The sequence below is a fragment of the Marmota monax genome, unplaced genomic scaffold, assembly GCF_021218885.2.
Source record: "Marmota monax isolate L192 unplaced genomic scaffold, Marmota_monax_Labrador192_F-V1.1 WCK01_AAM20220418_F8-fsc00023, whole genome shotgun sequence".
NCBI classification, from domain to species: Eukaryota; Metazoa; Chordata; class Mammalia; order Rodentia; family Sciuridae; genus Marmota; species Marmota monax.
In genome coordinates, this window is record NW_026692907.1 from 7,723,198 (window position 1) to 7,749,776 (window position 26,579).

The following is a 26,579-nucleotide window of genomic DNA, read 5'->3' on the forward strand; positions in this document are numbered from 1 at the left end:
GATGGGGGCTTGTGGATGACAGAAATGTCTTTCTCACAGTCTGGGAGATGGAGAAGCCCAGGGTGCAGGTGCTGGCATGGTTGGTGTCTGAGGTGGCCTGCTTCCTGGTTCATAGATGCTGTCTTTTATCCATATCCTCACATGGTGGCAGCAGCAAATGAACTCTTTTGTCTGACCCATTTTTAAGAGCGTTAATCCCTCATGACCTACTCACCTCTCATAGGCCCCACCTCCAAAAACCATCACAGCAGGGATTAGGTTACAACATAGGAGACACCAGCCTCAAGATGCTCCTGAGGAGTGTTTTGAAGTCTCTGCCTCAGCCAAACAACAACAAAAAAAAATGTGTCTTTGGGCTGACTTAAGTCTTCAGGCAACAACACAACTTCTATTTGACAGAGTACCTAGGATAAACATTGGGACAGGAGCTAGGCGGATAGATACCAGGAGCCAGGTTCAAGTAGAGGTGATGGATAGGAAATGAATAGCAAGACAATGAAAAGGGTTAAGATGCACTGAGAGCTCAGCCAGGCTTTGTTCTACTTCCTTCCTAGATGACAACCTGTATTTATCTTCACAAGAGCCCCATGTGGAGCGGGGGATATCATGGCTCTTCTTTTTTAGGTGAGGACAGGAAGACACAAAAGAGGTTGGGGAGCAAGGTTATAAAGCCAGGAGCTGGTTAATAATAAAACATAACATGCTCCTGCGGAGGATAAAAGGAAGCACACAAGTCCCCTTTTAGATGTTGTGGCATTTATTCTTGCCCCGTTCCAGTGCCTCCTGCATACAGCAGCTGGAGTGATCTTGACACGTAGCCCCATCTTGGCACTTACCTCTCCTCCCACTGTTCCTCTAGTAAGGTCCCAAAGCTAACAAGGTCCTGAGCCATCTGGGGCCCACTCTTCACCGACTCCGCCCACTCCCTGGGCCTTGTGCTCAGTTTCACCTGCCCTGGCAGACAAGCTCTTTGCCACTCTGGGTCTTTGTGTTCATTCTTTCCTGTGCCCCTGTCTTTCCGTGTGATGCAGGATCTTCCTTAGTCCTCTGCCTCAGCTAGTATGTCACCTCCCCAGAGGCCTTCTCTGCCCATGCTGCCCAAGCATGGCCTCCTGGGTTACTCCCCTCCTTGCCACTTGCTTGTTGCCTACATAGCATATAGATTTGCTTGTCACTTTTGTAATGTCACATGCACCCACTGGAACATGAGTTTTGGACTACAGAGACTTTTCTTCTCCCTGTTGCATTTCATCACCTGGGATAGTGGCTGGCACAAATTAAAGGCATGAGAAATGTTTGTTGGCCAATTGAAACAGCATATGGGTAGATTCAGAGTCAAAGAGTTTTGCTCATCCAATGTCACATGGGGAAGAAGAGGCTCAGCTGGAATTTAAGCGCATCATGCCAGCATCTTGCTCAGATCCTATCTTCTTCTGTGACCCCCAACCTTAGGTCAGGGTTTCCAGTGCTCAGCATGAGCCTAAAACTGGATGCTTGGCCCCTTGGGCACCTCCTGTCTCATCTCTCCCAGCTCTGTGCACACCCTCTCTGCTGCTTCCCATCTGCATTTCCTTCACTGACCCTCAGTTGTGCCACATTCTGAAACCCTCTGCCCTCCTGCCTCATATGGCAGTCTCTTCATTCTCCCCCATCCTCAGATACTTCTCCACCAGCAATCTCTCCTAGGTCACTGGACTAGAGTATAATCCCCTCAACCGTCCTTTCTTACAACTATCACATTGGTTACCATGTTGTTATTTTTGTGATTTATTGTTTAATTTCTGGGTCTTCTACCCATGCCCCTAGAGCCAAAGCATGCTTATTTTATTTGTGTCTCTTTGGCTGGGTCTGCTGGGTCACAGGCACTAAATCCACATTTGTTGAGGAAATGGGTAGTGACTGAATGGGTGAGGGTGTGAAGAGTTCCTGAGTCTCCTCTTTGCCATGTCCCTTCTCAGGGAGATTCACCCAGGAAGGGTTGTCCCTGGCATAGGCAGTCTGATGCTGTTTGTAGACCTCTGCCTTTGGAAACTGAGAGAAGCTGAGGAACAGGGGAGCAAGGAGCCTCACATGGAAAGGGAAGCACTTTGGCTCTCTGTTCTAAATAGGACTAAATATAACCCCATAGGGTGATCTTTGTTGACCATTGCCTAAGGCTACTGTCCTTCAAGAGAGGCCAGGAGAAATTGAACAGGAGATAGGCATCTGCAAGTCTGTCTAAACTCTCCCATAACACTGCTCACAGGTCTCACCTTCCTGACCATCCTTGAGGAGAGCTGAGGACGAATGTCAGACATTGCTTTCTGTCTCTGAAGGAGGATCTAGACCTGGGCCATCACACCTTGCAGGCATGCTCTTCCTCAGGCCTACACCCAGACTCCTGCCAGACCTTATGAGGCCCCTCCCTAACAGCTTTCTTCTCCTATAGTTCTTGGGGTGGGGGGCAGGCCTCTGGTGAGCCATTTCCTTGGGAGTCCTGTGTTTAATGCGGTAAGTGTGAAGATGTTCATCACCACAGGAGATGCATTGCGGGCAGGGAGACTCTTGACAGATTCAACAAGAAGGAGACATGTAGGGCAGAGATAAACCTGCTTTTGCCCTGATAACATCACCATCTCTGTCACCAGAGCAAAGCTGTCACTACAGGCCAGGCTCTGTGCTGAGTGCAGGTGATGCCATGTTAGAGTGGCCCATTTTCAGTCCTTGTAAGATGGAGGTGGCTTCAAGCTCATCTCAGTGCTTTTACCTTTCCTAATCCTAGGGCAGGCCTGTAAACCATTGCTTTTCTGGCTAATAGGAGTATCTGAGTATAGAACTGCCCTGGTTTCTAATCCCACCAACACAACTAACTCATCTAATTCCTTTCTCACTGTGTGTTGATAGGGGCATACAAAAAAGGAATTTTTGTTATTTGAATTTGTTAGAGCAGTTGGAAGAAAAATTGAAATTGCTAACAGTAGTGAATAATTTTGGCAGTGTAATTTTGTGTTTGTTACTTACTTTTTCTTATTCTGTTACTCCTTAACAGCACTTCTGTCAGACTAAAATCAGATGTGTCAAAAGTATAATGGGGTACTGGACTCAGAGCTGACATTGTTCCTTCCTTGATCATCGTTGCTATATCCCAGGGTTGGGACACTATTTTCTCCCTCTGTCTCCCCCCGCCCCCCACTTCACTGGACAATGCTTGTTTATGCTTTAGGTCTCCACTTCATGTTTCTTCCCCAAGCTGTCCTTCCGCCCCTCTTATTATATGGTTCCATGGTGTCCTGCACTTTGGGTAGCTATAAGCCTTTGTGTAATCATGCATTAAATAATGGCTTCTCCTGTTTCATCCTGAATTCAAGAGGGCAAATATCTCTCTTACTTCTTTCTGTGGCCACTGAAGAATAGGCATTCATGTTGACTCTCACTAAGGTCAACAATTGGTGACCTTTGTGTCATTAAATCCAATATTTTTGATTTTCATTTCTATTTCTTATTGTGGAACATTTCAAATATACACAACAGCAAAGAGAAGAATGTAATGGAATCCTCTGTAGCCATTACATGTTGTAACTGAAAACATCTGCCCTGTATCTCACTTCCTAAATGATGGATCTGGTGACTGCTCTTTGGAAGGAGTTCAGGAAGTAATGCATATTAACACTGGTGTTATAAATTGTTCAAGTGTAGCTCACTCTGAGACTATGCCTGGACACACATATGCATATGAAGTGATCATTCTCATCAACATTCAGGGGCTAGATATTTGGCTTAAAATGTTCTTATTTGGAGCTTTTACATACATCTCATTAAAAACATGAATATTTCAGATCTGTTCTCAAGTCAGAGGTATATGAGATTCCAGAGAACTATTTCTAGGAAATGTGAGCCAGGCTACAGTCTAGCAAGAGCCTCATGTAATGATGTAAAATCTACCCTTCCCAAGTGGCCTCTGCTCAGCCAGGGAGAGATATCAGGGTTATAGGACTGATCATTTAATGTGAAGATTTTCCATAGGTTTGATGCACATATGTCAGGAGAAATCTATAGAACTTGTGTTTGTGCGTGTGACTATTTAAACATGACCAGTTGAAAGGAAGAAATATGATGGCTACTAATCATATTGTTGTTAATGGAGTAGTTGGGAAGGTCAGTGGCTGGCCATGGGGTCTTTCACTAGTGGTGCATCTGTTCTTTACAAGTCTTTAAGTCCAGGGTTATTACCCCTACTTGATATGTGAGAAAATGGAGAGGTTCAGAGAGCTGCCCAAGTCTAGTCACATAGCAAATTAGCTCTAGGTCTGCCTCTTTGCAGAGTCCTTCCTCCTTCCCCTCACATGATACAGCATCCTAAAAAAAAGTCTGTTTACATGAGAGATAGGTCCCACTGGGAATGTAGTCACTTCCTCCACTATTTCTTTATACAACTCAGACTGTTCCACACACTCTGCAATAGTAGTCAGCTCTAAAATTTAGACATGAAGTGTGTGTGTGTGTGTACACACACACACACACACACACACACATATATATATACACACACACCACATACACACACACACACACAGATAACCTTGGTGTTTTTCTGCTTCTGATTTGGAAAGATTTTTCAGAGTTAGATATATATAGTGACATATTTTAAAATATCTATTCAAAGCCCCATTCGCTATTCTTCCACCAGGCAATCCATACTGTCTTGGTCCCTTGTTGGGTGCATTAGAATGGATGCAAGGCCAAACATTTCATATGTGTTTGGTAGCTGTCAGTTAATTTCTAAGTTGTGATTTTTCAATATAAGGAACTCTTTAAAAATATCATGATCTGGTAAGATTTATTCCAGCTGAGAGGGAAAATAATTGGAAATGAATCCCTCTTGACTTAAGCATAATTATCTTTAGCCTTGGATTTAGAGACTTACATCTTGGGTTACTTACATGACCGGGATACTGCTACATCGATGTTCATAGCAGCACAATTCACAATTGCTAGACTGTGGAACCAACCCAGATGCCCTTCAATAGATGAATGGATAAAAAAAATGTGGCATTTATACACCATGGAGTATTACGCAGCACTAAAAAATGACAAAATCATAGAATTTGCAGGGAAATGGATGGCACTAGAGCAGATTATGCTTAGTGAAGCTAGCCAATCCCTAAAAAACAAATACCAAATGTCTTCTTATTTCTTTAATGTAAGTAGTTTTGTTCAGATTAAATGAGACCATTCCCTGCTCCTAGGCATGATTTAGATATTCGTGCTTCTGTGTTTATAATGTCTCTAACATTTATTGATTTACAAATTTTTAATACTTATCTCATAATCTCTTCCTTACCCAAATTATTCTCAGCTAGATAGCCCAACTGGTTATTGTCCTTTGAGTCTTTGTTACTCCATGAGAATTTGTGTCTCTTGAATATTACTTACCGTATCTGATGTTTATCCCAGTAATCAATGGGCTCATTTTCTCTCTTCCAGAGGGCTAGGTGCTGGGACTGTGTCTTATCTCTGGGTGCCTGACAACTTGCAGAAAATTTACACATCATGTTTACTCCATGGATTTTTCTAAACCAAAATTTGAAAGGAAACTGGTGTGTTCTTATTTAAATTAGACCATAATTTAGGCACAGTGCTTTTTATGAGTTTGGAATTCTCAGAAACATTTTTGTTCAGTATTGTTCTTTTGTTGGTCAAGCAGATTGGCTTTACAATAAATGAAATGAACCACAGTTGAACCAGAGTAATAATAACTCAAATAAAAACAGTGGAAGTCACCTGTACAATCTATTCCCCCTGTCTGCAAGCCAGATGGTTCCCTTGAGGATCCTGGTAAAGAAGACTGGCACCTCTCACACCAGGTCATCATGCCTTCTTGCCCTCTGAATTAGGCGGCTTTCCCTCAGTTAACCTAAACCCTCCCATACTGAAATTTATGCTCTCAGCTTTCCTAGAAATGAAAAACAGCTGCTTCAACTGAAAACATTTCTCTTCCTAAAGATGGTTATTCCATCATTCCATATCCTTCTCTTCCCCAGGCATAATTCTCCCTTCCATCTGACATTCCTTTTCCTTCTCGATTTCCAAACCATTGGACACTACTCTTTCAACTTATTGGTCTTTTGCCTAAACAAACGTGGGCTGGGTATGATTAGTAAGTGATCGCTGATTTCAGGTGTTCTTAGAAATATGTCTCATACCATTAAATTCAGTCGGTCTAGCCAGGCTGGTGGGTAACTGGAAGACCATGACCCCCAAGTGATATATGCTGGTATCTTTTTAAACCTGCCATCAACTATTCTCATCTCAGTTTCTACAGTTGCTTAATTTATAAGACATGATTTATTTGTTATAAACTGCTTTGCAAGGTTCAAAAGAAGCAGAAATGAGGCACAAGGGAACTAGAATGAATTTGGGCCATGTACTCCCCTTGCCCCCAGATCTGGCTTATAAATAAGCCTTAAGAGTGCTCTCAATTAGAAAAACACATGGTAATTCTAAAGGAGATAAAAAAAGGAACATGGTATACTCTAGGCACACTTTTGCCTTTTCATATGGTTTCTCACTTAAGAAACCCAATAAGCTCTCTCTTGCTAGTTATTAAAAAGGATATCAAGCAGGCAGCTTCCTTTCCTCATTTAGTTCAGCAAGGATGTTGATTAGTACTTGAGCAGAGGCCTCTGATCCCTTTTGTTTGTTGGTGGTTTTCATTGTTTTAGTGTGAACTGGTTTAAAAACTCATCATAGGGACTGAGTTACAAAAGCAAGCTCCAGTTGAGCATTCAAAGCAGACTACCTGTGCAAGAATAAAATGGGTGTTCACATATGTGGTAGCAGGTTAAAGAAGATGTCAGTGATTGTTACCAATTTGATGAACCTTAAACACCTATTTTCAGCCTTCCAGGAAGATCAATATGCAGATTGTGCCATTCTTGTTTCTAGTGTGCAGTCTAATATGGGAGAGAGACAATTTTGAAGATAGTCTTAATGCAATCAGTGCTAGGTCGCAATGAAAACACAGTAGAGGGACAAATAATACAATCTTGGATGGATTCTCAAAGCATTTGATATCCAAAGTGATTAAGATTTGCCAAGATTAAGAAAGGTAAAGGTGTGTCAGGTATGCAGACCATGGGCTGAGTATGACACTGGGAACAGGACCATTCAGGAATCTTAAAATGACTCTCAGCCAGAGAATGGGAAAACTGTGGTGAATTTGTGCTGAGTGTCCTCACTTGCCTGGGATGTACACCCTAGCTGGGTTTTTTTGGTTTTCTCTGAAATTTCCTTAAAGTTCTTAGAACTCTCAGGAAGTTAACATCTCTAGCATTCTGTGCTCCAATAAAGCTTTGTATATATAACCATATTAAAAACTGTCTTATGTTATTTTTTTGTTTCCTTTGATATGTCTATTTTCTCATTTCTCTCTGAGCTATTTAGAGAAGGAAACCTAGCCCTCACCTCTCTCTCTGAAGTGCCATATTGGGTGCTGGCAAAAATTTGGGAGTTAAGGAGCCATTCCACAAACAGAATTCTGAGTGGTTTTGCCCCTAAATGTACAAAGAGGGCAGAGTTTGGGCCTGATATTTGTTTTTAAGTTCAAAGTTTGAATTAAAATTTTAATTTTCATCTCAATTTGAGGTTGAGTTGAGCAAAGCTGAGCTGGGTTGATTATGCCATTTTTCCATTTTGTTCAAATCATAGTCATCAAATTAGAGCCGAAGGTCCATCTTATTGTCTCTCTATTGTCCTTCATAGGGACTTGAAGCAAGTTTTCATTTGCACATGTTTTCATTGGTATCTTCTTTCTTAAAAGTAGCTGGAAGATGATGATAATTTTGATGCTAATGAAGACAATAAGAACAAAAAGTACTATTATTGAGCATTTGTTATACAAATTAACAGCATTTAATCCTTTAATGAATATATGGGCAAGTACTATAGTTATTCTCCTTAACAGATGAAGAAAATAAAGAGCAGGGAGTATATCTTCCTAGTGAGTGATGACATCACCATGTCTGATCAATCATGCTCACTAATGCATGAGAGCAGGAAATCAAAAGTCTGCAAGAGTTTTTAGGAGGTGATTTCTTCTCCCTTCCATCTGGAGCCAGGCTCACACTTGAAGTGAGCTCCTTGGTTCCCTGCCTGAAGCCCACTCCCCACAGCCTTTGTCCACCTAGTGGATTTCTCCCCATATTCCAGGACTCATAATTTAAGATCTTCAATGAAGCATCCTTAATATTGCCAGGTAGAACAGCCCTCTTCTTCAGTCATTGCTCATAATGTCTTAGATTTCACCTGTGAAAATCACCAAGCATGCAGAGGGTCTGTCCCTAGAGGCCATCAGTATAGTTGTTAAGAGCATGGACTCTGGAGCTGATTTGGTTCAGCTCTACTCATATATCTGGGTGATTTGGGGGTGCCTTTCTCCCTGAAAGACTGTTCATTCCTTGAGGCCCAAGAGATGATACAAACTATGAATATCTTAAATCACCAAAAGATTTATTTTCTAATTTGTTCATGTGGTTATTTACATGGAAGAATATTCTCAAGATATTTGATGGATAGTCCAGAGCCCTAAAATTAATCATAAAGGGACCTAATAGCCAAACAGATTTGAAATGTATTAAAGTCACCAAATTGCCAGGTTTTTAACATTAGTACCAAGTGTGACTGTATCCTACTCTTGAAGAGCTGACATTGTTTCTGCCAGTTTCTGGATCTTCACCGCTGAAGGGTGTTGAGAACTGAATTTTAAAGGCCATCTTTCTATTTGTTTCTTTTTCTTTTCCATTTGTTCCTTTGCTTTCTTCTTTAGAGGTAAGACATCTTGACAGCTATGAAATCTTCAGGTCTTTCCTATTGGTTTACCAATTCTTTTTATGTGTTGCCTCTTTTCCTTGTTAGAAAGCCTTAATTTGATTCTCTCCTCTTTGAATCAGAAAGAGATGGCTCTGTGTTAAAATTCTCAGCTCCAAGTGCTCAGTGAGTGTGCTGCTCCTGGAGTGCCAAACAGTTAGCATCGTATCTGAGAAGGGCTCTGACTTCATGTGACTTCCATTCAAGGGCTGTTAACATGATGCAGCCTGGATCACCAGAAGAACCCAAGGAGATCTGAGAAAGGGCAAGAATGCTCCCAACTGCACTATGGGAGACCAGTGGCACCATTTCTAGACCATAAACCAAATGGATAGGGTAAGAAGATGAGAAGCTTGAAGTCTGCCAAATACTCTAAGGGCTTTTAAGTATCAAATGCCTGCAGCTGGTGTCACTGAGAAAAATCAGAGCCATTTGGGATATTTACCATGAGGAAAATTACCGTGCCTTTCTGTATGTCTAACAGTTGTCAATGACTCATGAATGATACAGGTAAAGAATATTTGTTGAGTGCTTATAGTATGTTAGGCACTGTGCTGAACTATAGCATAGTGTAGTTGTTATTACTAAGAGAATATGTAAAGATAACTCTAGTTTATCAAGAAAAGATTTAAATTGTTTATGTGGTTATTTACATGGAAGAATATTCTCAAGATATTCGTTGGATATTTCAGAGCCTCAAAATTAATCACAAAGGGGTCTAATAGCCAAACAGATTTGAAATGCACTGGGCCACTTGGTAGGAGCCATTTGAGCCTGCCCTTTTCTTATTCTCTGCCAGGAATCCTGCATTGTCTCTTCCAGGGAGAGCAACTATAAATGAACATTTATAAATATAACTTTCTTGCCATTGCTTCTTGATTTCTACCAACCAGTTGATGTAGAACAGTTTTGTTGCTTGTCTTTAGTAGTAGATCTCAGGCTTACTGATATTTGCACTTTAGGTAACTTTGGATCAGCTCAGTGCTCAATTTCAAAAATAGCAAGTCTAGGATGCCTTTAGGACTGAGGAATTGAAGATAAGGACTAAGATCAAGCCAGTATCAGTATGGCTTAACATTGAAAAAAGGTGTTTTAATATTTGAGCTTGTAAAAGAGTTGGAAAAGTTTCTTTTCTAAATCAGATGGAACAGGTGCATATGTCCTCAATCTCTTATGGTTATACTAGGACATAGCTATTATTGGGAATAGATTTTGGTGTCAATAACTGCCTAGATATACTATAGCAGGTCTCGCAGAAAAAACCAGCACCAAGGTGTGGGACCTGGAAACCAGGAATTTGAAAGAACTAGAGGGTGAGCAAATCACTGAGTGTTCAGATGGTCAGAGCCAAAAGTCTAAGGTTAGACCTTGGGTCCAAGAAGCCACAGTAGGTCAGAGATGACTGAGTCAGTAACTCAAATTACTAGAATGGAGAAGGAGCTATTGCAAAGACAAGGGAAGACCCAAGGGACTGGTCTGGGCTGTTTTGAGGGTGTCTCCATCACAAAGGAGCCCCATTTCAATGACTTTTAGCAGTATGGACTGTCACTGAAAACTGCAGGAACAGACAATGATCAGTGGAAACCCTTGACCCTATAGTTCTGCCACTTAGCAGAAGAATCTAAGGCAGGTTTAGATTACTGTTTTCCTCTGTGTCCCTTGATACTATGTGCTTTACAAACAGCCTATAATATATTTTATTATACTTCTCTACATAGTATTAATTAAATATTTAGTAAGCCCTCCATGGATTTCTCTGTTCTGCTGGACTCTCCATGAAGAGACAATGTCTTTGCCTGACACGTAAAAAGAGCTTTATATTTGTTGAGGGAGAGGGGAGCAAAGACGCAAATGACTTCTTCGTTCCTATTCTTCCCATGGGAGTGCCCTCAGCTGGGAGCTTTGCACCACAAAACTCTAGCGGGGATGCATGTTGTGCACAGCTGTCTCTCACAGCCGCTGCCCACAGATCTTCCCATCTGGAGCATACTTGCCTCTCCACACTGACACTTGCCTTTGCTACCTCCTCTTTCTCTGTTTCCATTCAGACTCCTCATCTCTCTGACACATGCTTTCTTTAGCCTTCTTAATGCAGGCTGGCTCCTTTTAGGAATCTATAGCCCTTTTGTCTTTTCATGATTATTTTTTATGGCTTATTCTTGCTCATCTTAGACTGACTTTTAGCTGAATTTCATGTCTTGAGGGAGCATCCCATTCTCCTTTGTCTTTGACATATCCAGAATGCCTCAACTTTCTCCAGATCAACCTTACAGGGAACCAGAGACAGCTACATCTTTGCTCTATGAAGTTCTGTGTTGTACGGCCTCTTCCTCTGCTTTTATTTTTATATTTTGTTCCTTTATTAAGAAAAGGAATGGGATGGGATTTGGATCAGTGATAGAGCACTTGACTGGCATGCACAAGGGCCCTAGGTTTGATCCCCAGCATTCAAAAAACCAAACAACTCGGTATGGTGTCACATGCCTATAATCCCAGCACTTGGGAGACTGAGCAGAAGGATCACAAGTTCAAAGTCAGCCTCAGTAACTTAATGAGCCTTAGGCAAAAAGACAAGATAAACATAGAAAAATCAAATACTATCTCAAAATCATTGCACTTTTCCACATAGTGTAATTAACCTTTGCAGTATTTTATAAATATCTTTTGGCGAGTGGGCCTGAATAAGTCTATAGTTAGCAAGTATAGACTTGAATTGATCAGGGCAAGTTTTGGACTTCTGCCCTTTTCCTTCCTAAGGGTATGACCTCAGATGAGTTACTCAAACCTTTCAGAGCCTCGGTGTTGTTTTCTATCCCAAGAGTATGTTCACAGGTTTATTCTGATATTCAGTAACCTATACAAAAATCCTATGCACAGTGCCTTACTTGTAACAGAGCCTTCATAAGCTGTGACTTTGTTTTCTTTCTTTCCCTGTTCCTTTCCCATCTTCTCTCACATTGCTTCTAATTAGTATTTTTCTTATTTTTTAGGGGACAAATCAAAATCCATGAATCCAGGGGCACCACCACAATCTTGAAATATTTTGGTGGCGGCTTGAGGATCTTTTGTTTTTTGACTCTTAGATCTTTCTCTTAGGGCATGGGAAAACTCCCTCAACTTGATTATTTATTCAGTTCTTTCATGCTGCCCATATTGTCACGGCCACGTTTGAACCATGTTATCGGCAAGTCTAACTGAAAGGGCAATTTAATATTGCCCTGCGTTGCATCATTGCATATATTATTTCAGTCTGTCATGGACCTGTCAGCAAGTCTTGATGAAGTACAGAACCAATAGTAATGAGCCTGAAATCTGACAGCTCTTTAACAGAAGCAACTTCACTTGATTCAGTGGTATTTCTTCAGAAATCAGGCCCTCTTGGTTTCTTTGTTGATGCAATTAGCAATCCAGTCCCAGTTATTGTATCTCCCCAAGAGCTGTATCTTCAGTGCTGGTAATACAGGCTCTTGCATGGCGAGGAAAAACAGAGCCATCATAGGCCTGGGATGTACCAAAGGCCACAGCCAGGAATATTTTGGTAATTTATCCCTGTTCTCAGCTCTAATTATTCTGTTATTCACTAGCTTGTTTGATTGAGACTCTCCAGGTTCTGCATTCCTCAAGCAAAGAACAAAAGGTTTCCCTTGAAAGTGGGGCTTGGCAATGTCAAAGCCGTGAGCTGTGTATAAATAATGCAGCAGTGCCGACTTCGTTTTCATCAAGTCTTGTTGGAGAAATACATGGGCATGACCAGCCCTGGAACTCAGCAGACTGCTTGTGCTTTTGATGTGTGCCTTGCTCTGGATAAACAGGAGAGCCACAAGTTCCTCTTGTTCCTGCTGAGGCTGGTTCATGTTCTCTTCACATGGCTGGGGTCTTTGTGACCTTTTTGCTTTGATTTTTTTTTCTTTTCCGTTTGTTTGTTTCCAGAGTTTTCAGGCTTTTACCTGCCTAGGAAAACTCTGATATGTTCATAATATATTCTGAATAAATACTTTTAAAAATGGTAATAATTTTGATAATTACCATATATTCATCATCAAAAATGAGGCATTAAAATTCCCTCCTTTCAATTCTCCTCAAGATAGAATGAACTAACTGGAAAAAAAAAGGTGTCTTTGTTGTTGTTGTTATAATTAGTTCAATTCATTGTACACAAATGGAGCACAACTTTTCATTTCTCTGGTTTTACACCATGTAGAGATGTACCACATATGCAATCGTACATGTACCTAGGGTAATGATGCTCATCTCATTCCACCATCTATTCTGCCCCCATTCCCCCTCTCCTTCCATCCCTCCCCTTTTCCCAATTAAATTTTCTCTATTCTCCTCCCCTCCCCATTATGAATTAGCATCCACTTATCAAAAAGAACATTTTTCCTTTGGTTTTTTGGGATTGGCTGACTTCACTTAGCATGCTATTCTCCATCTCTGACCATTTACCTGCAGATGCCATGATTTTATTCTCTTTTAATGCTGAGTAATATTCCACTGTGCATATTTACCACAGTTTCTTTATCTATTCATTTACTGAAAGGCATCTAGGTTGTTTCCACAGTTTAGCAATTGTGAATTGAGCTGCTATAAACATTTATGTGGCTGCATCACTGTAGTCAGTCATCTTTATAGTAGCTGAAAATCCAGGCCTTGTAATGCAAGTTGTTAAAAAATGATTAGGAACTTGAAAGCTTCCTTCTTACCTGAGATCCAAAGGTTTTTATTCATCTACTTAATAAACGTGCTTTGAACTCTCCAAATTTTCCAGAGAAAAACTGTGCCTCGGATTAGGGAAAACAGGTTGAATAAAGCAGTTGGGGTCTCTGCTGTGGGAGGTTGCAGTCAGACCTGATAAACTAAAATTTCCAGAAGGCCAGATGGAACATCAAGAAATGATACAAAATAATGACACTTTAATGAGGTAGACCTTTCAGTGCCTCCTGGACTTCCTCACTCATATACACAAGCCCACAATTCTGGGCCCCTCCCATCTGCCACATCCTTTCTTCAGCATGGGCTGCTAGATGGCTGAATTTCAAGCAAACCGCATATAAGACGGGTGGCTTTAGTAGCCACATCCAGTGATACGATCATGAATTCTTGATTGGGGTACAGTTTTGCCCTGCATGCTTGCTAGGGCTGGGCCAGAACAAGGGGGAAAATTAAAAAACAAACAAACAAAAAAAACAACCTTAGCTGAGTTCAAGTTGCCATTCTAAAAATTAGAATTTCTTCTTTAACTTCTTGGTGATTCTTCCTTATATCATTATGTGATGTGTCTCTTTATCCCTGCTTACTTTTGGTTTTGAAGTCTACTTTGTCTGATATTAATATAGCCCTTTCAGCTTTTCTGATATTGGTATTTACGTAGCATGCCCTTTTTCATCCTTTTATTCTTAAACCTATCATGTGTTTTTATGTTTAACAGAAGTTTCTTTTAGACAGTGCATAGGTGGGTTTTATTTTAACTTTTTGTCTAGCCTTATAATCTTTAGCTTTACTTTGGAATTTTCTTTTTTTATTATTTTGCAGTGAAGCAGACCAGGTACCCACCCCCAAAAGACCCCTGCCATAATTAAACTTCTCGTCTTGTCAGAAAGATTTTTACAAAAAACGTCACAGAATATCAACAGGATTTCCGCAGAGAGCTCAATGCGGTTTGAAGCTTCCTTTCTTGTAAATAAATGCCAGGTTTGCAGACAAAACATGTGAAACCTCTGTCTAGCCTAAGAATATGGGACAAAGAGTAACTGTTATGTTCCCACCCACTCCCACTGTCATGTGACCACCCCACTGAATATTAATCTAAAAGAATTTCCAGTCCCAGGGTCTAGAGATCTTTAAGCATTAGCTTCTCTGGACCACTGTAACTTAAATAAAACCAGCCTCATCTGTCCTACATCAGGCAATACTGGATTAAACCCAGGAGTGCTCTACCACTGAGTTACATCCCCAGCCCTTTTTTAATTTTTAAGGTTTTGTATTCTGAGACAGGTTTCACTAAGTTACCAGGCCAGCCTTGAACTTGAGATCCTCCTGACTCAGCCTCCCAAGTACCCAGGATTACAGGCCAGGCTGGGCCATTTGTATTTAATGGTTAGGTTTTAATCCACCCTCTTGTTATTTCCTTTTTATTTGTTCCATATATTCTGGGTAATTTTTCTCTTTTCTTGTCTTCTCCAGGTAACTTAAATGTTTATGATAGACAATTTTATCTCTAAATGGTTGATTTTGCTACATTTTTACCTAGGATTTACAATATGCATATTTAAGTTATTGTAGTCTGCCTTAAAATAATTTTTATACCCCATCACATATAATTTATTCTTATGTGTTCCTGTCATTGGTGCTCTTTTTTGTCATGTTTTGTTTAATGTGTGTTTTAAATCCCCAAACCTATTGGTTGTTTTATCAGTTTTTTGAAAGATGAAGATTTCAAGAGGTTATCTTTTAAAGAAGTTTAAAAATGAAAAATCTGCATCTCTCATATTCACTCACTTATTTACCACCTCTGATACTCTTCATTACTTTGTGTGTGCTGACATTTCCAGTCAGTGTTATTTTTCTCCTTTCTGGAAAACTTTCTTTAACATTTCTTGTAGTGCAAGTTTTTGGAAGTGAATTATCTAGGTGTTTGTCAGGAAAAGTCTGTATTTCACCCTCTTTGTTCAGAAATATTTTTCTCAATACAGAATACTAGGTTGATTTTTTTTTAATTGTTCCACACAGTAAAGATGTCATGCTATTTTCTTCTAGCTGGCACTGCTTCTTGTGAAAAATTTTCAGACTTTTTTGGTTTTCTCTCTTTTTCTCTCCAATGTATCTTTTTTTAACCCCCATTTTTATGATTTTCTTTTCCTTTTATTAAATTAAAAAAATACATTTGATTATAATATGTCACAATGTGGTTTTCCTTGTGTCACTGCACTTGGCTTTATGGGTGGATAGCTTTTATCAAATTAAGGGGAAAATGCCATTGTTTCTTCAGTTATTTTTTATTTGATGCTGACCTTTCCAGGTTCATGTTTGTGAAGGTCTTCGTGTTACTGTCTTCATTTGAAAAATATTGAGCTCTCTTTTCTGGTAAGCTGTTCATGTACTTTGGGTTTGGTCTCATCCTTTGGAGGCTGCTTTTTAAACTGCTGGAGCAGGCCAAAGGGAGCCCTCACACGGGCAGTTCAGCTGCACTTCTGTAAGTCTTCTGGGCTCTCTGTTCAAGATCCCAGGTGATCACTGAAGACTTTGCTCTTTGGCTCTTACCACTCAAGGATTCCCAGACCTTTGTGAACCCAGAACTGTCAACTCACAACTGTCCATGCATTCTTTACCTAAACTCATGGAGTTTCCCTGTACTTGTGTGTCTGAGTAGTCCAGCAAAAATGGAAGGGGTCTGGTGCAGATTTGGGGAGCTCTATTTCTGCATAGCTACCTCCTCTTTGGAAGGCTGTGCCACCACAGCTTTCCTTGGGGTCCCTCTCCCTGCAGTGGTCTGGCATGCATCTCATTCTAGCCAAAAAGCCTGGGGATCTTGGACCCACCTCATTGGCTTTCTGGTCTCCTGTGCAGTCATTTCACACATCCCAGCTCCTCTTCTAGAACTGGGGTAAAATGCAATCTCTGTTCTTCCATCGTGGTCATAGGCAGAAGCTTCTGTCCTACCTCAGCAAGGATTATCATCGTGATGTGTTTAACCTCACCAAATAGTTTGCATTCTTCAATGTACACTGTCATTTTCTCTCCTTTATTAAAATACTGGGGTGGAATAGATTCATATATGTTCTATTATTGAAACATGCATGCCCTTTGCTCATGATGTATTTTTCTCACATTTTAAAAATGTCATTTTAGTCATTTCTTGTGCAGCTTCTATGCTGAATTCATCACATAAGAATAGCCTGTTTTTTGTTTTTGTTTGTTTTTTGTTTGTTTGTTTGTTTGTTTGTTTCTCATGCTGTCTTTGTTCAGATTTTACTGCATGTTACCCCAGCCTTATAAATAAAGTGGGGAGCATGCCTTCTTCTGGATTCCTAAATACTTTTAAGCAATCTGTTCTTTGAATGTTTGCTAGGACTTTCTAGTACAGCCATCTGGTCTTAAAGTTTTATTTGTTTTCTTTAAAGGTCATAAGTTTATTAAGGTTTTCTAGAGTCTGTTTTGGTAAATTCTGCTTTTCTAGTAAAGTGTCCGTCCATTTAAATTTCTAGGTTTACTATCATGATGTTCATGTTATCCTTTTATTTTCTACTAAAGTCTGCATTATCTGTAGTGATGGCCCCCATTCTCAATTTATAATATTTGTCATTTGTGCCTTTTCATTTCCCCTTTTCTCAATTTTGCCAGAGGTTTTTCTGTTTCATTTATCTTTTCGTGAAACCATGTTTCTGACTCTGTCGATTAACGGAATTTTACCTTCCATTTTGTGGTTTTTTTTTTTTGGGGGGGGTCTGCTTTTATCTTTGTTACTCCTTCTAAATCTTCTATTCAGTTTAATCTATTACTATTTTTCATAATTTCCTAAGTTGGCTGCTTAGGTTATTAATTTTCAGACTTCCCCTTTTTTTAATAAAAACTTTTAAAACCCTGACTTTTCTTTTAAATACTACTCAAGCCATGTAGTATCTTCTTATAAAATATCCTTCTTTTCCTTCTCCTGTGTGGATATATAAAATATTAGTTAGTTGGTTGCATTTTGTCCTTTAATTCCACAGTAGCAAAATTATTATTCTTATGGTTCACATGATGGTCAGATTTCGAATATAGGAGAAAATATTTAAATAGACTTATCTTTTTTTCAAGGGCTTTATTTATTTCAAGAGGCTCTTGTTTTATATTTCACACTATATTGTTTGGTTTAAGAAATTTTATGAATGGTAGTATTTTTCTTGAGTTGAGCATTTTGTCATTATATGGTATGCTTATCTTGTGTAATATTTTTGATCTTGAATGCTACTTTGATATTGATATTGTCACATTTTAAAATTTTGGTTTATACTGTTTCTTTGTGCACCTTAAAAAAAACCTTCCACTTTAAAAAAATCTATATCATAAACCAGATATAACTTAATTTTAATCCATTGTAATCGTTCTTATTTTTTAACTATTTGTGAAATTCAGCCAATTGACATTTGAAATAATGGATTTTATACCCTTTTATTTTTGTTTTCTATTCATATCAAATCACTCCCCTACTTGTTTTCCTTTTTGATTAGTTTAGCTTCACTGGCTTGTGATTTTTCCCTCTATTCCCTTTGTCCCTTTTATTTTGAGGGTTCAACTGAAATTTTCATTTCCATTAGTGATTGCTTTATCTTTCTTATAACCAACTTTAAGTCTATGTACTGCCCAAACATACATATGTATACCAAGATACTTTTTTTCTGTGTACTCTGCTATGATTTAACTATATCCCCCAAAGTTCGCTTGTTGAAAACTCAATTCTCTATGCAACTGTATTGGGAGCTGGAGCCTAATAAGAGGTAATTTGATCTGATGGGCTCTGCCCTTATGATAGATGAATGTTGTCATGTCAGGAGTGGGTTTGTATTGCAAAAATGGGCTGATAAAAGCAAGTTCTATTAAGTTTTTTTGAGTTATTTATATATCCTAGAGATTAATGCTCTATCTGATGTGTGTGTGGTAGAAATTTGCTCCCATTCTGTAAGCTATCTCTACACCAAAAAACCAAATAACCCAGTCAATAAATGGGCTATAGAACTGAACAGACACTTCTCAGAAGATGATATATAACTGATCAACAAATATATGAAAAAATGTTCAACATCTCTAGCAATTAGAGAAGTGCAAATCAAAACTACTCTAATATTTCATCTTACTCCAGTCAGAATGGCAGTTATTCAGAACACAAACAACAACAAATATTGATGAGGATGTAGGGGAAAAGGCATACTCATACATTGTTGGTTGGACTGCAAATTGGTACAACCAATCTGGAAAGCAGTATGGAGATCCTTGGAAGACTTGGAATGAGACCACCATTTGACCCAGCTATCCCACTCCTTGATTTATACCCTAAGGACTTAAAATCAACACACTACAGTGATGCAGCCACATCAATGTTTATAGCAGCTCAATTCACAATAAATAAACTGAGATCTGAGAAATTGTGGTACATATACACAATAGAATATTACTCAACATTAAAAGAGAATAAAATCAAGGCATTTGCAGATAAATGGGTGGAGATTGAGAATGTCATGATAAAAACCAAAGACTGAGAATATCATGATAAAACCCAAAAAACCAAAGGCTGAAGTTTTCTCTGATATGTGGATGCTGATCCATAAAAGGGGTAGGGATGTGGAGCATGGGAGGAATGGAGGGGAAGGTGGGGAAGGAAGGAAGAATGGTAGGAAAGGTGGTGGAATCATCATTACCCTAAGTACATGTATGAAGACATTAATGGTGTGACTCTACTTTGTGTACCACCAGAGAAATGAAAAATTGTGCTCTATATGTATAATATGAGTTGTAATTCATTATTCTGTCATATATAACAAATTAAATAAGTCAAATAAATAAATTTTTAAAAACAAAACAATCTCTCTCTCTCTCTCACACACACACACACACACACACACACATAAAGCAAGCTCTGCCGTGTTTTCTCCCTTGCTCTCTCATATTCTCTTGTCCTTCTGCCTTCTGCCATGGGATAATGCAGCAAGAAGGCCCTCACCAGCTGCAAGCATTTTGATATTGGATTTTCCACCTTCCACAACTGTGAGAAATAAATTTTTTTTTCTTTATAAGTTACCTGGTCTATTGTATTCTCTTAGAGCAACATAAAACAGACTGACATATCCCTTACTTTGACTCTATTTTTTTTTGTTTCCAGTCTTTGCTTAAGTTTTTCTTTTATTATATCAGGCCTATTGTATTTCAAGAATACTCAATATTATAAATTCTACTTACATTTTATCATCATTCATTAAATATATGTATGCATATGTGTATTTACACATATGCATCTATGCATATGTTCAAGCATAAATTGCATACATGCTTGCATTTAGTGTACATGTATACATATACAGGTGTGTATATATACACACATATGTGTATGACAGAGAGACTGAATGGATATGAATATATGTCTGTGTCCACTGGTTCCTCTAGTCTTTGAATTTCCTTATGTTGAGATAGCTTCTCTGAATTAATTGCTATTAAGCTATGTTTCTTCTCAAGTATTGTCCTCAGAGAGTATCTGTGGGATGTTTACTTTTTAAATATTTGCATGTTGAAAATGTTTTAGTTTTCTTTGACAGCTGAATAATATTTTGTCTGGGTATAGGATTCTCAAGTCAGTTTTTCTTAATGATCTGTATTTTATTCTGATGTCTATATTCCAGAGTCATAGATGAAAATTCCTTAGCTAGTCTGAATCCTTTGCCTTTGCAAGTGTTTTATTCTTTCTTTCTGTATAAGAACTTGCATAATTTTCTGTTGATTCTTGACATGCAAGTATTTCTTGATTTACTTCCTGGACTTAATGAGACTTTTAATCTCAGGTTTAAGTCTTACTTTAGCTCAGTGTAATAAAATACCAATGTTGTATTCTTTTACTTAGAATATCTCTCTCATCTGTCCTGTTCTTCTTATTTCTTTTCATTTTTTAATCCCTCAGAATTCCTGTTATTCTTCCATTAGGATGCTGGATCTGTCCCCTGAGCCTTTTATCTTTTCCCTCCATATTTCATCTCTTTGTGTCTTTACTATTTGTAGGAAGGTATTTCATTGTCTTGGTCTTCTAGAACATTGAGTTAATTTTAATCAGTGCCATTGATTTTTTTAGTTCTTCTGTGGAAATGTTGTTTGAAATTTAAATTCAAAACCCATGTTTTTAGTTCTGTAAATTTTTTGTTGAATTCTTTTCCCATTTTCTCATAGCTTTCATCACTGATATTTTCTTCCGGTATTTTCATCATTTTTACTTCCATGGGTCCTGCCTCTTGTGAGATCTTCACTCAGGGGAACTCCTCTCCTTAAGTTAGGTATTATTTTTGTCTTGCCTGCTCATGAGTCTCTGTTCTTTTGACCCTTTTATAGATTTTTAGGGTCTGTTTGGCATTAAGAAATCTGAAAGCAGAAGAAAGCAAGCAGTTGCTGTTCTGGCCTTCTGGCTGACCAGCCATGGATGGTGCCTTCCATCCTCTGAGAGGTCCCTGGGCAGAAGTAGAACTCTTATTTGCCCTCTTATCTTGGAAGCACCTCAGTTTTCCAGTACAGCCCCTGAGTCTCTGAAGCATTTATGTCTAATACTATAAAGCTCCTGTGGGGAGAGGGCATGATGGGCTGGCAGGTAGGGCTTACCTGAAGGTGAATAGCTGTCCTGGGAGGGCAACTCACCAGTAGAACACCTTGGGGAACATCAAAGCCTGGTCTTAAAAAAAGCTCAGGAGGAGGCAAACTCTATTTTTTTCTGCTGCTAGTACCTTGTATTTACTCACAAGAAAAACAAAGTCCTTTATATGTCCTAGAGATTAGTGCTCTATATGATGTGCATGTGGCAAAAATTTGCTCTGTAGGCAGGCTCTCTACTCACCTTGTTTCTTTTGCTGAGAAGGAGCTTTTCAGTTTGAATCCATCCCATTTATTGATTTTTGATTTTATTTCTTGCACTATAAGAGTCTTGTTAAGGAAGTCGGTGCCTAACCTGACATGATGAAAATTTGGTCTACTTTTTCTTCTATTAGATGCAGGGTCTCTGGTGTAATTCCTAGGTCCTTAATCAACTTTGAGTTGAGTTTTGTGCATGGTGAGAGATAGGGGCTTAATTTCATGTTGGTCCATATGGATTTACAGTTTTCCCAGCACCATTTGTTGAAGAGGCTATCTTTTTCTCCAATATACGCCTTTGGCACCTTTGTCGAGTATGAGATAACTGTATTTATGTGAGTTGTCTCTGTGTGTTCTATTCTGTACCATTGGTCTACAAATCTATTTTGGTGCTAATACCATGCCGTTTTTGTTACTATTGCTTTGTAGTATAGTTTTAGGTCTGGTATAGAGATGCTACCTGCTTCACGCTTCTTACTAAGAATTGCTTTGACTACTTGGGTCTTTTATTTTTCCAAATGAATTTTATGATTGCTTTCTCTATTTCTATGAGTAATGTCATTGGGATTTTGATTGGAATTGCATTAAATCTTTATAGTGCTTTTGGTACTGTGGTCATTTTGATAATATTAATTCTGCCTATCCAAGAACAAGGGAGATCTTTCCATCTTCTAAAGTCTTCTTTAATTTCTTTCTTTAGTGTTCTGTAGTTTTCATTTTAGAGGTCTTTCACCTCTTTTGTTGACTCCCAAGTTTTTTTTTTTTTGAGGCTATTGAAAATGGGGATAGTTTTCCTCCTTTCTTTTTCAGAGGATTTGTCACTGATGTACAGAAATTCCTTTGATATTTGGGTGTTGATTTTATATCCTTTTACTTTGCTGAATTTATTTATTAGTTCTAGACATTTTCTGGTAGAATTTTTGGGATCATCTAGGTATATAATCAAGTCATCTGCAAATAGTGATAGTTTGAGTTCTTCTTTTGCTATACATATCCCTTTAAGTTCTTTTGTCTGTCTAATTGTTCTGGCGAAAGTTTCAAGAACCATGTTAAATAGAAGTGGTGAAAAAGGACATTCCTGTCTTGTTCCAGATTTTAGAGGGAATACTTTCAATTTTTCTCCATTTAGAATGATGAATCTGGAAAGCATTATGGAGATTCCTTGGAAAACCTGAAATGGAACCATTATTTGACCTAGCTATCCCACTCCTCTGTTTATACCCAAAGAACTTAGTGACATAGCCACCTCAATGTTTATAGCAGCATAATTCACAATAGATAAATTGTAGAACCAACCTAGATGCCTTTCAATACATGAATGGATAAAGAAACCGTGGTAAATATATACAGTGGAATATTACTCAGCATTAAAAGAGAATAAAATCATGGCATTTGCAGATAAATGGATGGAGCTGGAGAATATCATGCTAAGTGAAATAAGCCAATCCCCAAAAACCAAAGGCTAAAGTTTTCTCTGATATGTGGATGCTGATCCATAATAGGGGCCAGGGTCAGGAAAGGAGCATGGGAGGAATGGAGGAGCTCTGGATAGGGCAAAGGAAAGGGAGGAGAAGGGAGGGGACATGGGGATAGGAAAGATGGTGGAATCATCATTACCCTAGATACATGTATGAAGACATGAATGGTGTGACTCTACTTTATATACAACCAGAGAAATGAAAAATTGTGCTCTATATGTGCACTCTGAGTTAAAATGCATTCTGCTATCATGTATAACAAATTAGAATAAATAAATAATTTTTTAAAAAGCTCTGTATTTTTCTCTGTCTCCTAGAGATTTCTGGAGAACCTATAGCCTCAGATACATTCTCTTAACTTTGCTAGTCAGCTACTTAAAAGCACATCCATGATAGCCAGTTGATTTAGAGACCTGAGTGAAATGGACCTTAATCATGTTTGTATAACCTGTAAGGAAGATGGAGTTTCCAGAGGCAGCTGTATCATGGCATTTTCTGCCTTCTGGATTCAGTCATCCTCACTCCAGAACACCCTCTGGCTGATTTTTCTAACCATTAAGAAATGAGACATTCCTAAACTTTCCCTCATTGGGGGAGACAATCTACTTGGACTAATTTACTTATGTTCTGAAGTTCTAACTTTATTTTGGTTGCAAACCACAACCACTGCTCACTACCTTAACCCCAAAATAATTTATTTAGCCTGTGGACAGCTTATTTAGTCTGTGCTCTGATGGGTGGTTTTTGGATTTCAGCTGGACTCACTAGGGTTTTGGCTGCCTGCTCCAACTTGATCCAAGACTACATAGGGCTCTCTTATCCAGATTGGACCCAAGTGCTCATTGTTGTGCTCCATATGTCTCAGGTCCTCCTCAGGCGACCAATGGGCTATCCCAGCATGATCTTCTCATGGAAGTGCCAGAGATACAAGAGATCAAGCAACATACATTAAAGCCTCTTGAGGCCTAGACTACAAATGGTGTGCAGTCTCTTTTGCCTTATTTTTTTGGCTAAATTCAGTCATGAATCAGAACCTAATCCAGAGGTAAGGAACAGTGCAGGGAACAGGAGCAGATATGTTCTGATAGATACATGGCAAAAGATGCAGAAATATGAAGGTAGGAAGATCCGGGCCATGAACATAACTTTCTTCAGCTGTGAAGAATAACAGTGCAATATTTCCAATTTATAGTGGTGCCTCAAAGGAGAGAGCCATGAGTGTAACTTAGAGGAAGGGGGGAAAATTTCATAGAGGCATAACATTGGAACTGTTTCATAAAGGTGACTTGGAGTTTGCCAAGTGGACAAAGATGAGTAAAAGGAACAATAATTAAAATGGAATTAACAGTCAAAGTAGAGATGCAGAAGGCATTTAAGGAGTAAAGAGTTGTCCTGTATGCTTAAGTCATTGGAAATAATCCTTCTCCACTGTCTGAGTTTTGCTCTTCCCCATGACGACCACAGTTCCAAAAGAGTTGGCATTTCAGATAGTGTGCCAGGAAGCATTAGCCACTGTGTATTCCTCAGAGCAGGCTGCATGGTGGGCTGCCATCTCCAGACATTGGGGGAAAAATGGTCTTGCTTAAATAATCATTTTATATACATATGATTATAATATATGTGTACATATATATGTAATTATATGTATTATATGTAATATATATGGTTGCTAATATATATAAATGTTATTTATTAGCTCTCTTTTAATATGTGAGTTGCCATTAAGCACAGCTCAATGTGTTCTGCCATCTATGCCCCTTTGAAGAAAATCAGTAATGATAAATACCATTTCTTGATTTCAGTTTAGTCCTTAGTAAATGTCACATCCTCTGTGGAACCTTCCTTTTTCTCCCCTACTACCCCACCATCCCACCCCTGCCACCAAATTACAGCAGATTCTTCTGCGGAATGCTCCCATTTCTTTTTTTGTGTCCTCTGGAATATTTATGGTTATTTGTTAGTATAAGTTTTTAGGTGTGATTGTTTGGTCAATGTCTCCTCAATTAAACTTTCAGCTTCTGTGAGAGCAGAAGCCCTTACGTTTTGCATACCACTGGTCCCTAGAGCCTAACAGAGTAAGTGCCAGGGTCATCTTAACTGAATACTGAATAGTGGATGAGTGGGTGGATGAACTGTGTGAATGCCTGAATGCATTGACCCTGAAATAGCCTTGGTTTGTCTTTAAAACTGTGACTGTGGCCTCCTCATAGTTACCATTTGCTTGTGGTGAGGTGGGCAAACCATATTCATTTAATGCTTCCATTTGATCTCTATTCATTGTGGCTCAACATGTGCCTACATGACTCTGTTCTGGTGATACTGAGATGAGTAGGACTGGTTATGTACTAAAGGAGTTGCTGGTTTACTGGGAGAAAAGGAATAGTGAACAGGCAAAGACAATTACTTCGTTAGATATAAGACGAGTGTATGTCCAGGTTGGCGCTTGGAGGAAGGGCTTTGGACCAGAATGTCCTGCATTGGAAAAGTGAAAATCTTAGCTGACCTGTGAAGCTAACTAGGAGTTAGATGCATAGTAGAGAATATCATACCAGAAACAAATGGAAGTGAGGAATTGAGACCAAATAAATGAAACTTCAAATGATTACTATTGCAGAATGAAGAAAGCAATTGTGGGAGTGTAGGAGGGGAAACAGGTGGGTGCTGCCTTTTCATGAAGGGTCACTGGAAGGGGTTTAATCATGGGTTGATATAACATTTTCATTTATAAAGTTTGCTCTGGAAAAAATATGGAGAATGGGTTGGAATGTTAGGGTTTATAAGGAAGATATATATATATCTTCCTTATAATATATATATATATATATATATATATATATATATATATATATATATATATAGAGAGAGAGAGAGAGAGAGAGAGAGAGAGAGAGAAAGAGAGAGAGAGATAGGAGCAGTTTATTACACAGTGTGATAAGATATACTCCATGCTCTGGAAGCTCAGAAAAGGAATACCAAAGTGGAGTCCCAGGTTAGGCTAAAGGAAGAGTTTGAAACATTAAGGAGAAGAACTGGGAAGAATATTCCAAACTGCTGGGGTTAGGTCAGAGGCACAGAATGTGCAAGAGCATGCCATTTATTCCAGAGAAACTCAATGAATCTTTTATTGATGGAATGTAAAATATTAAGGGTGACTTGATGAGAAATAAAGCTAAAAAGGAATACATCCAGTACTTAAGTCTTCCTCCTTTTAAAAATGGTTTTAGACTAAAGTATTTTTGTTAGTTATGTATATGAGGCACTTTTTAAAGACATTTTTATTACAGAGAATTTTGAACAGGTACAAAAGTAGACATAATAGTACAATGGACACCTATCAACCCATTTGTCATCCCAGCAACTGACAAAGCAAAACAGTCCTGTCCTATTCAAAATGCCATTCACTTTCTTTCCCGTATTATTTTGAAATAAATTCAAAATATCACATCATATGACACCAAAATATTTTAATATATATCTAAATGACAAGGAGCAATACTTAACTACAACTAACAATGTCATTTCTAAAACATAATAATTCAATTTAATCAAATAGATAATCAGTATTATAATTTCTACTTTTCTCATAAATGTCATATAAGTATAAATATAAATGTAAATATTCATATACAGAATTTGTTTGATCAGGATCCAAATAAAGGGCTGAGGCTCTTCTGAAAGTGA

General features: G+C 38.6%; 1 protein-coding gene across 24 annotated transcripts in view; it reads left to right on the forward strand.

Moving 5' to 3' along the window:
- Positions 1 to 26,579, forward strand: part of Fggy (FGGY carbohydrate kinase domain containing) — a 414,685-nt gene that overhangs the window by 120,211 nt on the left and 267,895 nt on the right. The gene's annotated exons all lie outside the window — the stretch shown is intronic.